Consider the following 14,167-nt stretch of genomic DNA (forward strand, 5'->3'; position numbering starts at 1 on the left):
AACTCTATGCCTCATTTTTCGAATCAATGATGTCATCAAAATGATTAACCATGTCAGCACTATTGGTAGTAACCTTCATGTCTCTTAGGATATAACCTCCTGAAATACCCTGCTCAGAACATTGATGGATTCTTGAAATATTCCACCCCAATCTCGGACCTCATTGTTCCTATTTATACTAACCTATGAGGATTGAAGGTTCAAACATGTCAAAGAAGAAGCATCATCCCGTTATCAAATATATTGGATAGGAAATTTTATGTTCATATTCATGCTAGCACATCTTAGAGTAATTGTTGGAGGTTGCCAAAGGTTTAGTTTGGGTATTCGGCGTAGAGATTTAGAGTTGAAGAGAGTGAACGGGTTAGTCTCAAGATTTTCTCTATGAATATATTGGGTGAATTGTTAAGGAAGGTAAAGTATGTGTAGTCACATTAGGCCTTATGGAATATTGAAGGAAATAGGCCAAACAATGAGTATGATGTTTTCCCATTGTTGTTCTCCATGCACCTGATGCATCATGTATCTAGGTTCTAGAAGGTTGTTGGAAATCTTTTTCCTATCGTTCCGGTGGAAACTATTGAAGGTGAAGTTAATGGATAATTGGCTTATAAGAGGTACCTAGTTGTCATCCATGTTAGTTAAGTCCGAAAATTGAGATCAGCCTCCGTCAAAGTAAAGGAAGTATTCTCACTTGCCTGTATAACCAAATGGTTGTGGTTCAAAAGGGTACTTGTTATGTGTTATGATTTAAATATGTGCGACTCATTTCTAGATACCACTTATATTAATGTAATGCCCTTAATGTTGAGATCAGTGTTATTGATATATACTATGATGCTTTGTTGAGTTATGGATAGGTTGTTAGGGTGGTTTTGGGATTCTCTGGCAGGTGGATAGGCCCCAATTACAGGGGAGACTCTAGCGAAATTTTTAAAAATTTAGGGAGTTAGTCAAAATTTTGGAACTGTTGGTGTGTGTTATAGCAACTGAGTCACATTGGGTGATACTGGTGAATTTTGACCCTCATTCGAGGACGAATGATCCTAAGCGGGGGAGAATGTAAGTCCCCGTTAAAAATTTCCTAATGATTTAAGATTTTAAAGTGCGCCAGCGGTAATTGAGGATAACGTATTCGAGTATTAAAGGAGACCTATGGGATATGACCACATCATTTTGAAATAACAATATATGTTTAAGGTGTGTTGGAACATACTAAGGAGTTTTGTGAATGACAAGAATATTTGTGGAACAAGTTGGATACATTAAGTGGAAATGATGTCTTAATTCGCACAACATCTTACTTCAAATGTATGCTTCTACCAAAATATAAAGACTTAGGAAGTGATATACCTATCAAATTAAAACCCTTTGAGTCTAGTTTCCAAAACATCAAACCGTTAGTCATTTGGATATTTCTACAGAAAGTTATGGCCATTTTACCAGACCTTTGTCATATGAGCGCCCAGATGCGCGACCGTGCATATTAGAGTGTATTCTACCTCAAGTGCGCGGCTAGATGCGCGGCCGCGCATGTAGGAGTCCATTAAATAACCCCAAGGACGGGTAGTGAGAGAGGCTAAGTCATTTCTTCAAGACTAGGGCTTTCTCTCTATCACCCATCCGGCCAAGGTTTCCAATATACACCTAATGTGAGTTTTTAAGTGTGTTTTTATGATGATTTCACTTCTCAATCACTAGTTACAACAAGGTTTTTATTGGATTCCATAGGATTTCTTCAAAATCTCAAGAACACCCCAAAAGTTGTCTTTCAAGATTTGGTCTACAAGAGGTATGTCTACCATCTCTAACTAATCTATGGTAATTATTTGTGTATGAAATATGTGTTATGACTTATGGGATGGTGATTGGAAGACATAAATGCCTAACATAGGTTGTATTGGTGTTGTAGAGTGTCACGACCCAAAATCCCACCACAGGCGTCGTGATGGCACCTAGTCTCTAAGACTAGGTAAGACGATTTTAATTACATTTTGAAGCCTTTTTTTTTTATAAGTAATCAAAACTAACAACGGAACAAATATAAATATACAACCTTCCCAAGACTGGTAGTACTGAGTGACGAACTCCAACTGAATTCATGGAATGATCATGAAGACCGAATATACAATACTGTTTGATTAAAAAATAACAGTACAATGAAATGAAAAGACTCCATGGGACTGCGACGACCAAGCAGCTCTACCTTGAATCCTTACGATCCCGCTTTAACTCTACTCAAGCCCGATATCACATTTTTGTGCAGAAGTGTAGTATGAGTACACCACGGTCAGTACCCAGTAAGTATCAAGACTAACCTCAATAGAGTAGAGATGAGGTACAGTCAAGACACTCACTAGTCTAATAACTTGTACAATATAGTATACAAAATAATAGGAAACAAATAACGATAAGGGCAACATAAAACAACCAATGATATGCACAGTAAGACAATAAAATCACTATTTAATATCGCTCAGCAATTAATAAATATAATTATACCCAGTAAAATCAAGTTCTTCAGTTAAATATCTTTCACATATAATTCTTACGAATAAAACTCTTTTTCATATATATTTTCGTCGAATAAATATCTTTCACATATAATTCTTTCATATAATTCTTCTTGAATAAAAATCCTTTCAAATAATTATTTTGAATATAATTCTTTCGATTAAAGAGTCACCATGTGACACCTCATTTCAAAATCATAAAAACACGGGTCTCAGCCCATTTTCATATTTTTCGTAAACACGGGTCTTAACTCATTTTTCATATTTCCATGGCACCTCGTGCCCATAATTAAATCATCATATTTTTCCGACACCTCGTGCCCATAATTAAATCATCATATTTTCCCGGCACCTCGTGCCCTCATTTCATATCACAACTGCATGGACAATTCGCGTGCCAAATATCCTCATTATTTACTCACGGCACCTCGTGACCACATTTCATTTTATAATACGCCTAGCAATAGCCATAGGCCCTCAATTTCAACATAAATCAGATTGTTATCAATTTATCAACAACAAGACAAATTGCACAAGGTATAAAAACAAACATAAGAAAATCACAACGTCACATGAAAATTATCAACGCCACAACTCCACATCATCACATATCGTCCCTGACAATAGCCACCCGTATCACTCCTATTGCCACCCTTATCGCTCCGCCTAGACAATATCAATAGCCACCTTTATCGCTCCTATAGCCACATTTATCGCTCCGCCCAGACAATATTCCAACAACATAACAACGGTGAAATGCCACCCTTATACCCACATAATATCAACAGTGAAATGACACCCTTATCTCCTCAAAATAATAATTCACACAACACAATAATTTACACGACAACATAACAAAATCAATTTACATTACAGTTTGCCCAATGGCCACAACAAATTCTAAGGATATAACAAAATCAATTAATTTCACAAAAAATAGCCAAAAGCTACGAACAATGTGTACAACACCCAAAAGCAACCAATAGAGATATAAATTACCCAACATAAAGCAAAGTCTTCATTAAATTTAAATTTTCAATAATTATATAAACACCTCTTCTTAGGCTTATCTAATTAATTATTTACAGAGAAAAAATCCATAATAAAATTAAATTACAATAATTATCAAACCAACAAATTCACGGAATTACATAAATAATCAAGTAACAATCACATCAAATTGTCATAAAACAACATATTCAACAACAACAAGGATTTAGGCATGGCAAACAGATGATTTAATACTTATCCATGATTACCCAATTTACTGCACAATAATGCCTAAGACTTTAATCCAATAAAAAATTGCACATATAAGACCGAGTACGTACTCGTCACCTCGCGTACACGGCTTTTCACATTTCACAAATGGCACATAAGACTCGATGCCTACGGGGTAATTTCCCCACTCGAGGTTAAGAAAGACACTTACCTTTTTGAAGTTAGGCCGATAATTCAAAATAGCCTTCTTGCTTGAATTGACCTCCGAACAACTCAAATATATCCAAATTAATTGTATAACTTCATTAAAATTCATCGAAAATAATTCCGGATAATAATACGTCGACTTAAAAATTTATTCCAAAAAGTCAACAAAAGTCAACGCGAGACCGCCACTCGGAACCCGACATAATTTTCATGAAATCCGAATACCCATTCCGATACGAGTTCAACTATACCAATTTTATCAAATTCCAATAACAACTCGACCTCCAAATCTTAAATTTTCGTTTTTGGAAAATTTTACAAAAATCTTGATTTTCCTCCGTTAAATCCGAATTAAATGATGGATTCAAAGGCATGATCATGGAAATTAATCAAAAATGGATAAGAATCACTTTCTCCAAACACCCACGCAAGAATCTCTCCAAAAATCGCCTTCTACCGAGCTCCAAATTTGATTTTGAGTTATGAACTCAAACCCCCGTTTTTGAGACTTTTAATTTTGCCAAGTTGACTATGCACCACGATCGCGAAGAAGATAATTGAGGCTGCCAAGAAAGACCCTTCGCGTTCGCGAGTAAAGGGATGTGAACGCGATGAACAATGGGCAGGAGCTTACGCGAACGCGGGGCAATTGATGCGAACGCGAAGAAGAAATAGCCAACGGTCCCCAACTCCTAATTTCTTCTATGCGAATGCGAATAGCGAGTTGCAAACGCGAAAAAGGGAAAAGCATAAGTATGTGATCGCGGAAGTAAGCTCGCGAACGCGAAGGACAAATAATTCCCCTTCCAAAATAACACTACGCGAACTGGGGGACGCGAACGCGATGAAGTAAATGTGTAGAGCTACGCGATCGCGAGGCATATTACATGATCGCGAAGAAGGAAATTGAGGCAATCAGCAGAGACACTTAGCGAACGCGGAAGGATCTTCGAGATCGCGAAGAAGGATATTAGACACCAGAACCACCAGTTCAAAAATAGAAGGAAATGGTTAGTAGCCCGTCTGAAACACACCCGAGGCCCCCGGGACCCCGTACAAACATACCCACAAGTTCCATAACCTAAAACGGACTCGCTCGAGGTCTCAAATCACATCAAATAACATCTAGATCATGAATCGCACCCCAATTCAATCTTAATGAACTCTGAAACTTCAACTTCTACAATTGATGTTGAAACCTATCAAATCACGTCCAATTGTCCTCAAAATTTGCACACAAGTCATAATTGACATTACGGACCTGCTCGGGACCTTAAGCCACTGAACGGGGTGTAATTTGTTAAAACAACAAGTCGGATCGTTACATAGAGATTATAAAATGGTTTAATTGATGAGATTGATGGTTTGGGATTAAATTGTTGGGCATGCATGTGCTAATGGAAGTTCTGGATGGACTAGAGGCGATTGTGAGGTGAATCATTGGTGTGGAAGGTGGTTGTTAAGTGAAGAAATTCTATTGGAGGGAGTTGCAAAAAGATATGTGCACTAGAACAAAATTACTTGAATGATGAATGATATGTATGGCAAAGAGAGACAATGAAATAATGATATTGTAGGTGGTTGAAAGTACCAATGAGGCTATATATGGTATGAAAAGTTATGAGGTAAATGCATTTGTATTGGTGTTTCCTTTGTATGAAAATCAAAAATACTTTTGGGACTACCAATAGTCACCGAAGAAGGGTAGGTTGAAATATCCTAACCCCGAAACTACACAGGCCGGTGTAAGAGTGGATTGTGATCATTCCCCTTATTTGGGATGAGATTGATGTGATAAAATTATTCCCCTTATTTGGGATGAGATTGATGTGATGAAATTATTTCCCTTAATTGGGATGCGATGATTGATAGAAAATGATGATGTCGATCCACACGGTATTGTGGTGAGATGGCCTAGCCGATCGGGTCGTGATCGGACACCATGTCGCACATATAGTGGTGATTATGCTGGAAATTATAATTAAAATTATAATTGTGGTTGATGTCTCGGATGAGACGACCTAGCCGACCGGGTCGTGATCGGACTCAATGCTAAAAGTACGGTGGTATTGGTATTGTGAACATTGGTAATGTAAACGGTGATATTATGAATAGTGGTATATTGGTGCTAAAGATCTACCAATCAAAGATAATATTATTTTCATATTTTGATTACATATTTATAGTAGTATCTTCATATTTTGGATATTAGTATGTTTTAACTTTGCATTTGGATATCATTGATTGTTGATTGTTGTTCTCATGATTTTCCCTTTCTTACATTGGCATTCTATTTTGAAAGAGGAAAGTTAACTTTACATACTTGTACTATTCCATATGTACTAACGTCCCTTTTGTCGGGGGCGCTACATCTTCAATGGGTGCAGGTAGTTCATCAGCAAGCAACTTTGGTCCTCGTTAGGCGTTACTCCCTATTCAGCAGGTTTTGGTGAGCCCTACTCTATTCCGGATCTGATGTCACTTTATGTTATACTTTGTGTTTTGAGGTATATCCGGGGCCTTGTTGCCGGCACTTCCATACTACTCTTCTATTGTACTTAGAGGCTCCATAGATAAGTCGTGGGTGGTGTTTGATGTTGGGAATTAAACTAGAAGTGTTGGCATTTGGCAAACTTGTTTTCATTATATCTATAAACTTGTAATATTTTGGAAATTAAGAATGAAGCTACTAATTAAACTAAAATGGGAGTTGTTAATGAAATCTTTTCAATGTTTGATTAATGGAGTAAATCTCTTCTTTATTAATGGATGAGTTTGGGTAGAAGGAAATCTAACAGGTTTGCTCGGTCGGTTTCACTCGGTTGAGCGCCGGTCGCGCTCCCCGAGTTTGGGGTGTGACACCCCTACCTTTTTAGAACGTATATATAGGGATATATGTGGACCTATTCATCCATCAAGTGGGTTGTTTAGATATTTTATTGTCTTAATAGATGCATCTTCAAGATGGTCTCATGTGTGCCTACCATCTTCTCGCAGCCTGACGTTTGGAAAGCTATTAGCCCAAATAATTCGATTAAGGGCACAATTCCGAGATTATCCTATAAAGGATATTCGCCTTGATAATGCTGAAAAATTCTCATCTCAAGCTTTTGGTGATTATTGTCTATTAGTTGGGATAAAATTTAAACATCATGTAGGTTATGTTCATACTCAAAATGTCCTTGTAGAGTCATTTATTAAACGCGTGCAATTGATGGTAAGACCACTACTTATGAAAAAATAATTGCCCACCATTGTTTGGGGCCATGCTATCTTGCATGCAATATCACTTATTCGTCTCAGACCGATACACTATAATAAGTATTCTCCGTCACAATTCATTTTTGGTCATGAATCAAATATTGTCCCCTACGAATTTTTGGATGTATAGTATATGTGCCAGTAGCACCACCACATCGCAGTAAGATGGGCCCCCAAAGAAGCTTAGGAATATACGTTGGGTTTGAATCACCCTCTATTATTCGTTATCTTGAACCATTGACGAGAGATTTATTTACTGCTCGATTTGTAGATTGTCGATTTGATGAAACAAATTTCTCACAATTAGGGGGAGAGAAAAAGGAAATCAAAAGAGAAATTGGGTGAAAAATTCATCATCATCTCATTTTGATCCACATACCCCCTATATGTAATGAGGAGGTCTAGAAGATCATCTTTTTACAAAATATAGCAAATCAAATGCGAGATGCGTATACTGATTTGAAAAGGATAACTAAATCACATATCCCTGCAGAGAATGTGCCTATCCAAATTGATGTCCTAGCAGGACCATCTACTAGCATGAGTGCTAGTGAATCTAAAGCACGTCTGAAACGTAGTAGGCTTTTGGGTTCTAAGGATCGAAATCCTAGAAAAAGAAAATCGACAAATGATCAAAATGATACTATGAAGGGATCTCCTAAAGAGACCCAAGATCTGATTAGTTGTGAGATTCCTGAAGACATCAACGAACCCGAGACTCAAGTGAGTGAGAAACTTTTAATAAGTTCTACTGGTGATGAGATCTCAACAAGTTAGGTCGCTTAGGAACCGATACAAAATGATCGTCAGTGATGTATTTGATACAATATAATTCACAATATTGTAAAAGATTGTGAGGATCGAACCTGTAGTCTGGACACCTGAAGATGTCATGCCATCTAAATGCAAGTCATAACCTATATGACTCATTTGATTAAATCTATATGAAGATCCCTAAAGGTGCCGGAAGCATATGATTTAAAGTATCGTGAAATGTACTCAATCAGATTATAAAGATCTTTGTATGGTTTAAATCAATCTGGGCGCATATGATATAATCGCCTCAGTGCATATTTGCTGAAAGAAGATGACATAAATGATGTTATTTGTCCATGTATTTTTATTAAAAAAAATATCGTCAGAATTTGTTATACTTGTTGTTTATGTTGATGACATAAATCTTGTTGGAACTCCAGAAGAGCTCCAAAAGGCAATTGAATATCTTAAGAAAAAATTTGAGATGAAAGATCTGGGAAAAACAAAATTTTATCTTGGTCTGCAAATTGAATATTTAGCAGACGAGATCTTTATCCATCAATTTGTCTATATAGAAAGGGTCTTTAAACGCTTTTACATGGACATACTCACCCATTAAGTACACCAATGGGTGTTCGATCACTTGAAGTTAATAAGGATCCGTTCGGACCTCCAGAAGAGGACGAGGAACTCCTTGGTCCTGAAATACTCTATCTCAGTATAATTGGTGCACTTATGTATCTTGCTAATGCTAACAAAGGTGGTGCAGATCGTATTAGTTATGCATATGCAGGTTATTTATCTGTTTCCCATAAAGCTCGATATCAAATCGGGTATGTATTTACATGTGGAGGTACTGTCATATCATGACGCTTCACAGAGCAATCTATTACTGCTACTTCTTCAAATCATGCTGAGATAATAACTATTCATGAAGCAAGTAGGAAATGCGTATGGTTGAGATTAGTGATTCATTTTATTCGAGAAAAATATGGGTTGCAATGTGATAAAAAAAACTCACAATATTATACGAAGATAATACTGCATGCATAGCCCAATTAAAGGGAGGATTCATAAAAGCAGATAGAACGAAATACATTTTACCAAAGTTATTCTTCACACATGATCTCGAGAAGAATGGTAATATCGTTGTGCAGCAAATCTGTTCAAGTGACAATCCAGTAGATTTATTCACTAAATCTTTACCAACTTCAGCTTTTGAGAAGATAGTATACAAGATTGAAATGCGGAGACTCAATATTTGAAACAAAGTTTTCATCAGGGGGAGTAAAATATACGTTGTACTCTTTTTCTCTTACTAAAGTTTTTTCCACAGGGTTTTCCTTATAAGGTTTTTAATGAGGTAGCTAGCAATGTGTATTACTAGCTATGTGTACTCTTTTTCCTTCATTAGAATTTTTTTCCACGGGATTTTTCCTAGTAATGTTTTAATAGGGCACATTATTTTTTAATGAATATCCAAGGGGGAATGTTATAAATATATTATATTATGGATGTACTCCGTTGAAAATAAGCTTCCTGAATAAGCTTATCCATATTGGACTTCGCTGTAATTATGTTTATATATTTAGTACTCTATTAGAAATAAGCCTCGTGAAAAAGCTTATCATTTCGGCACTCCCCTGTAAAAGATTATCTATATCTGATACAATAACAGCTTACTAGAAGCTTACACAGCAACTTGCAGTAGGAGCTTACAAGCAACTTACACAGCAGCTTGGAGTAGCAGCTTACACAGCAGCTTGGAGTAGCAGTTTACACAACAGCTTGCAGTAGTAGCTGACAGAGCAGCTTACATATCATCTTCCTTTCTTCTATAAATAGAAGAGATTTCAATTCATTATATACATGGGTTTGAAGTTGAATAATATATCAATCTCTCTATACTTGTCTTCGATTTATTTACTTTACAATTTTTATTTTATAACACAGTTGTTGTTCTTTTTCTTTTTTTAAAAAAACTTTTTAATATCTCAGTTGTCGTTAAATTTGTATATCTACCTTACTTACAAATTACAATAGTAGAAATTTGTATTTCAAATACTGAAACAGTTATTTGTAATTAGTATTTTGACTATAAAGTTTGAGTTTCACGTGAAATATTATTGGAACTTCAAGTAAAATATTGAAATATTGGTTTGACCGTGTATATCTCAAGTAAAATGTGCCGACTCAACTAATATAAATTGGCATCGTGAAAATTTAGTCTTTGCATGACGAGATTTCATGTCCTTTAAAATATTAAAATTGTAAATTACGCAGTGCCTTTCCCAATTAATATCCAACATCTTAAACAAGAATGATTTTGATTAAATAGTTTAAGAAATAGGTGACGGGTTCACTTTCGTCGGGAATCCGGACGTTGATCTCTTAATAATCTAAAACTTGCTTGTACCTGGGTGAAGATGTATATTTTGGCTATTCAAATAATATTTACTCTATGATATTCTTAATTAGTAAATATGAAATATTATTGTTTACTCTTAAAACAGTACAGTTGAATTTATAGCGTGATTTATAAATAAGTGAATCGATTTGACCCAAAAATATGAAATGAATAAGAACAAAAATAAGATTATGAAATAGAATTAAAGGAAATACAAGCCTGGCTATGAGCTTAGCCTTTCCGGTAGCAGAAGTACGAACAATATTAAGAACAAAAGAAAGTAAGTAATTCTATAATTTTGAGAGCAGAATATAACTTTTGTGTACATAATGTTTCGTCCCTACAATGGATGTTAATTCTTCTATTTATAGATTTATTTAGTGAGACAAGATCCCCAAATCAAGCTACTCTTGAATGAGAATAAAAACCGTCATTGATGGTTGTATAACAGTTGGCTATAAATGCAGATATTCTCTGTAACGGCCGATGTCAATACTTTGAACCTTTGTCATCAGCTACTCTGACACCGGGCACATGCTTGCAATCGGTATCGACTATTTGCGGACTCATATCCTACATGTCTTTAGCTCCACGTGTCACCTCTTCATCCGTCCAGCTATCACTAATCAATTTTACCATATACAGATAGTCCCTTTACTTTTCGGTGATAATACTTTAATATCACCGGGAAGTCGAGAAAACCTCTTCCTTAGCTGGCAAGTTTCTAAATAGTTTCTGACATTTGAAAGAACACAAGTCTCTCTGCATTTAATGATTCAAACATGTGTTACCCCACGATTTGGCAAATATTTTCGCCAGTTCTCGAGGTAATTATGACCACGATTTTTTCCGTCTATAACTTCTCCACTACTCCTCTTTTTTATTCTTTACCTTTACAACTCCTCCTCCTCCTCCTCCTCCTCCTTCTTCTTCTTCTTTTTCTTCTTCTTCTTCTTCTTCTTCTTAGATTTACCTTAGAACACTACCTGCAAAACTCAATTCTCACATTAAAATCTTTCTTCATAATTTTTGTACTACAATGTCTTCTTACACCTATGTCCTCAAAAACTCTGGTCTTCTCTTCAGTGGAGGCCCAAAGAAGTACAAAACCAAAGAGGTTGATGTAGAGTCCGAACCTCCTTCCACAAACGCCATCATACCCCTTCATCTTAGCACGAAATATGACCTTCAAGAACAAAAAGAATCTGCAAATCCCAAAAGCGACATGCACTGGCATGTTAGTAGGTATCCTTCTTCTATTCGTCTTTCTATCATCCATGTCGTGAATGAGGATTGCAACTGGAACAATCGTCCTTCTAGCATCCCTGTCGTGAAGGAGGATGGCAACTAGAACAATATTGAAATCCTCATCCCTAATGAGCTAGAAAGGGTCACTGATAAGTGGGGATTTTGACTACTTATTAGCACATTTTAGCTTTTGTTTTAGTCTGGAAGTATTGAATTGTGTTTCCGAAACTAATGAAATTGTGCAAATTATAGGAATGCTGAAAGTTTAGTCTATCAAGATAAAATCCGACTCAAAAAGGAGTGTTTTGAAGTACAAAGCAATAAAGGGTGCAGAAGCACAAATGTGCAGTCCGCAAAAGAAATTGTGGACCGCAGAATTCCATCTGCGCCCGCAAACCAAAAAGAAAAATTCAACAAAACTTTCAACAATATGTGGAAAGCACATGAATTGTGCGGTCGCAGAACTAGGCTTTTACTGACAAAAATGCAAAGTTTAGAGAATATGCAAGAAGACCAAGTCCTGAAGCATTTGTGAAGTGCGGACCACACAAGAATTGTGAGGCCGCAAAAGTTTTCCTCGCGACCACAGTCCAGAAATGTGCGGCCGCAGAAACCTCCTTCTTGCTAACAGAGGAAATCTGTGAACTACACATGGAATTGTTTGGCCGCAGAACCTCCCGATAGGCATTTTTGTCCGTGATTTTTGGCCATGTATAAATAGACGAGTTTCACAAAATTAGGTCAAGTTTGAACATACTAAGTTGTTGTAGCCGTTTCTTTTAGCTATTTTAGGAAGGTTTACATTATTTTAGTGTATTAACATTAGATTTCATTATTTTAATATTTTATTAAGGGTTTAATTAGGTTTTCTTCTTTATTTTCTGCAAATTGCATTATGAGTAACTAGAATTTTACCAGGGTTGTGACCCAACTCTAGTGTGTAAGTCTTATGGATAGTTAATTTAGTGCTTGTTTATGATTGGGTGTTGATTTTTTAACTTAGTTCATGCGTCAATTTTAGAATTAATGATTGCAAATATTGATTCATGCCTATTTGACTTAAGCTTTACTGGAGAAAGAGAGACCTAGTTTAGGACAACTTAGCTAACAAGGAATTGGGTTAATTGCGAGATTGATTAACCTAATTAAAGGGTTCGAACTAGAGATAGTAAGAACCCGACTTGAGCTCCTATCAACTGTTTTGGTTGATACCCATTTGAACTTGAGAAATCCAAATTGGGCAAAATCATTCTCTAACTGAGAGGTATTGAGTGGGTAATGTAGAGTTGAGAGCTATAATATCCCACAATTAACAAAACAAGCATTAACATCTTTATCTCATTAGGCAAACACCTAGGTTATGGTCACAGTCCTAGGCCTTTAACCCATTTGGAAAAACCTCAAAACATTTATCTCTTATATATTCTCTTTAACTTGCATTCATTAGAGTAACAGCAGAAGTAGAAAACAAAACTTTGTTGTGGAAGTGCAATCTTAGATAACCCATTTGCTTGCTTCAAATATATACTCCTAACGCCCCTAGTAACTCCTTGTGGAAATTGACCCCGACTCTTGTTGGGTACTATTCTTATAACGACCGTTTCCACTCACTATTGAGTGCGGATTGGACGTGGATCAATTTTTAGCGTCCTTACCGGGGAGTTAAAACAGTGTTAGCTATATATTTGGGTGTATTTTTGGAATATCTTATTTTCCTTCTGTGTTACTAATTGTTTGGGAAATTGTAGGTATAACCATGGCGAACAATAAGCTCATAAATTTGCCTTTGGGGAATGTGGACGTCGAGGATGAGCAAGTTGATGAGGTTCCTCTTGAATCTTAAGCCAATAGAAGAGGCCGAATGCCTCATGATAATGTCCCCGCTCCACCCCCACCTCCACCACGAGCGTCTCCACACCGGATATTACCCAATGAAGGATATACAAGTGCAATAGTCGCTCCCCGTATTAGGGCGGGCAACTTTCAAATCACCAATGTGATGCTCACTTTGCTTGAGCAACATGATTTCTTCACCGGTGATCCAACTCAAAATGCGTAGAAACATTCGAAGGGGTTTGTGGATACTTGTTGTGGGAGAAAACAAACAAATATCTTCGAGGATGCATTGAGGCTATGGCTTTTTCCCTTCTCTCTACGGGGGAAAGCTTTAGATTGGTTGGAATGTTATCCAAACCATTCTATTCACACTTGGGATGAGTTGGCAGAAAAGTTTATTTCAAAGTTCTTCTCTCCGGGGCACATGGATACACTTCGAGATGAGATTTTGGTATTTAATCAAGAGCCGAGTAAACCACTACATGAGATATGGGAACATTATAGAACAATGGTTAAGTAATGTCCCAACAATGATGACGGAGAACATGATTCAACAAACTTTCTATCGTGGGATTAACACAACCAACCAATGTGTATGTTACACCTTGTGCGTCCCAAGGTGGCGTATAATGAATATGAGACTTTTTAATCATGATTTAATTGATTTTAAAGTCAAAATATGACTATATATGATGTTTGGATAGAAAATATAAAGTTT

Source organism: Nicotiana tomentosiformis, chromosome 2 (assembly GCF_000390325.3).
Source record: "Nicotiana tomentosiformis chromosome 2, ASM39032v3, whole genome shotgun sequence".
NCBI lineage: Eukaryota > Viridiplantae > Streptophyta > Magnoliopsida > Solanales > Solanaceae > Nicotiana > Nicotiana tomentosiformis.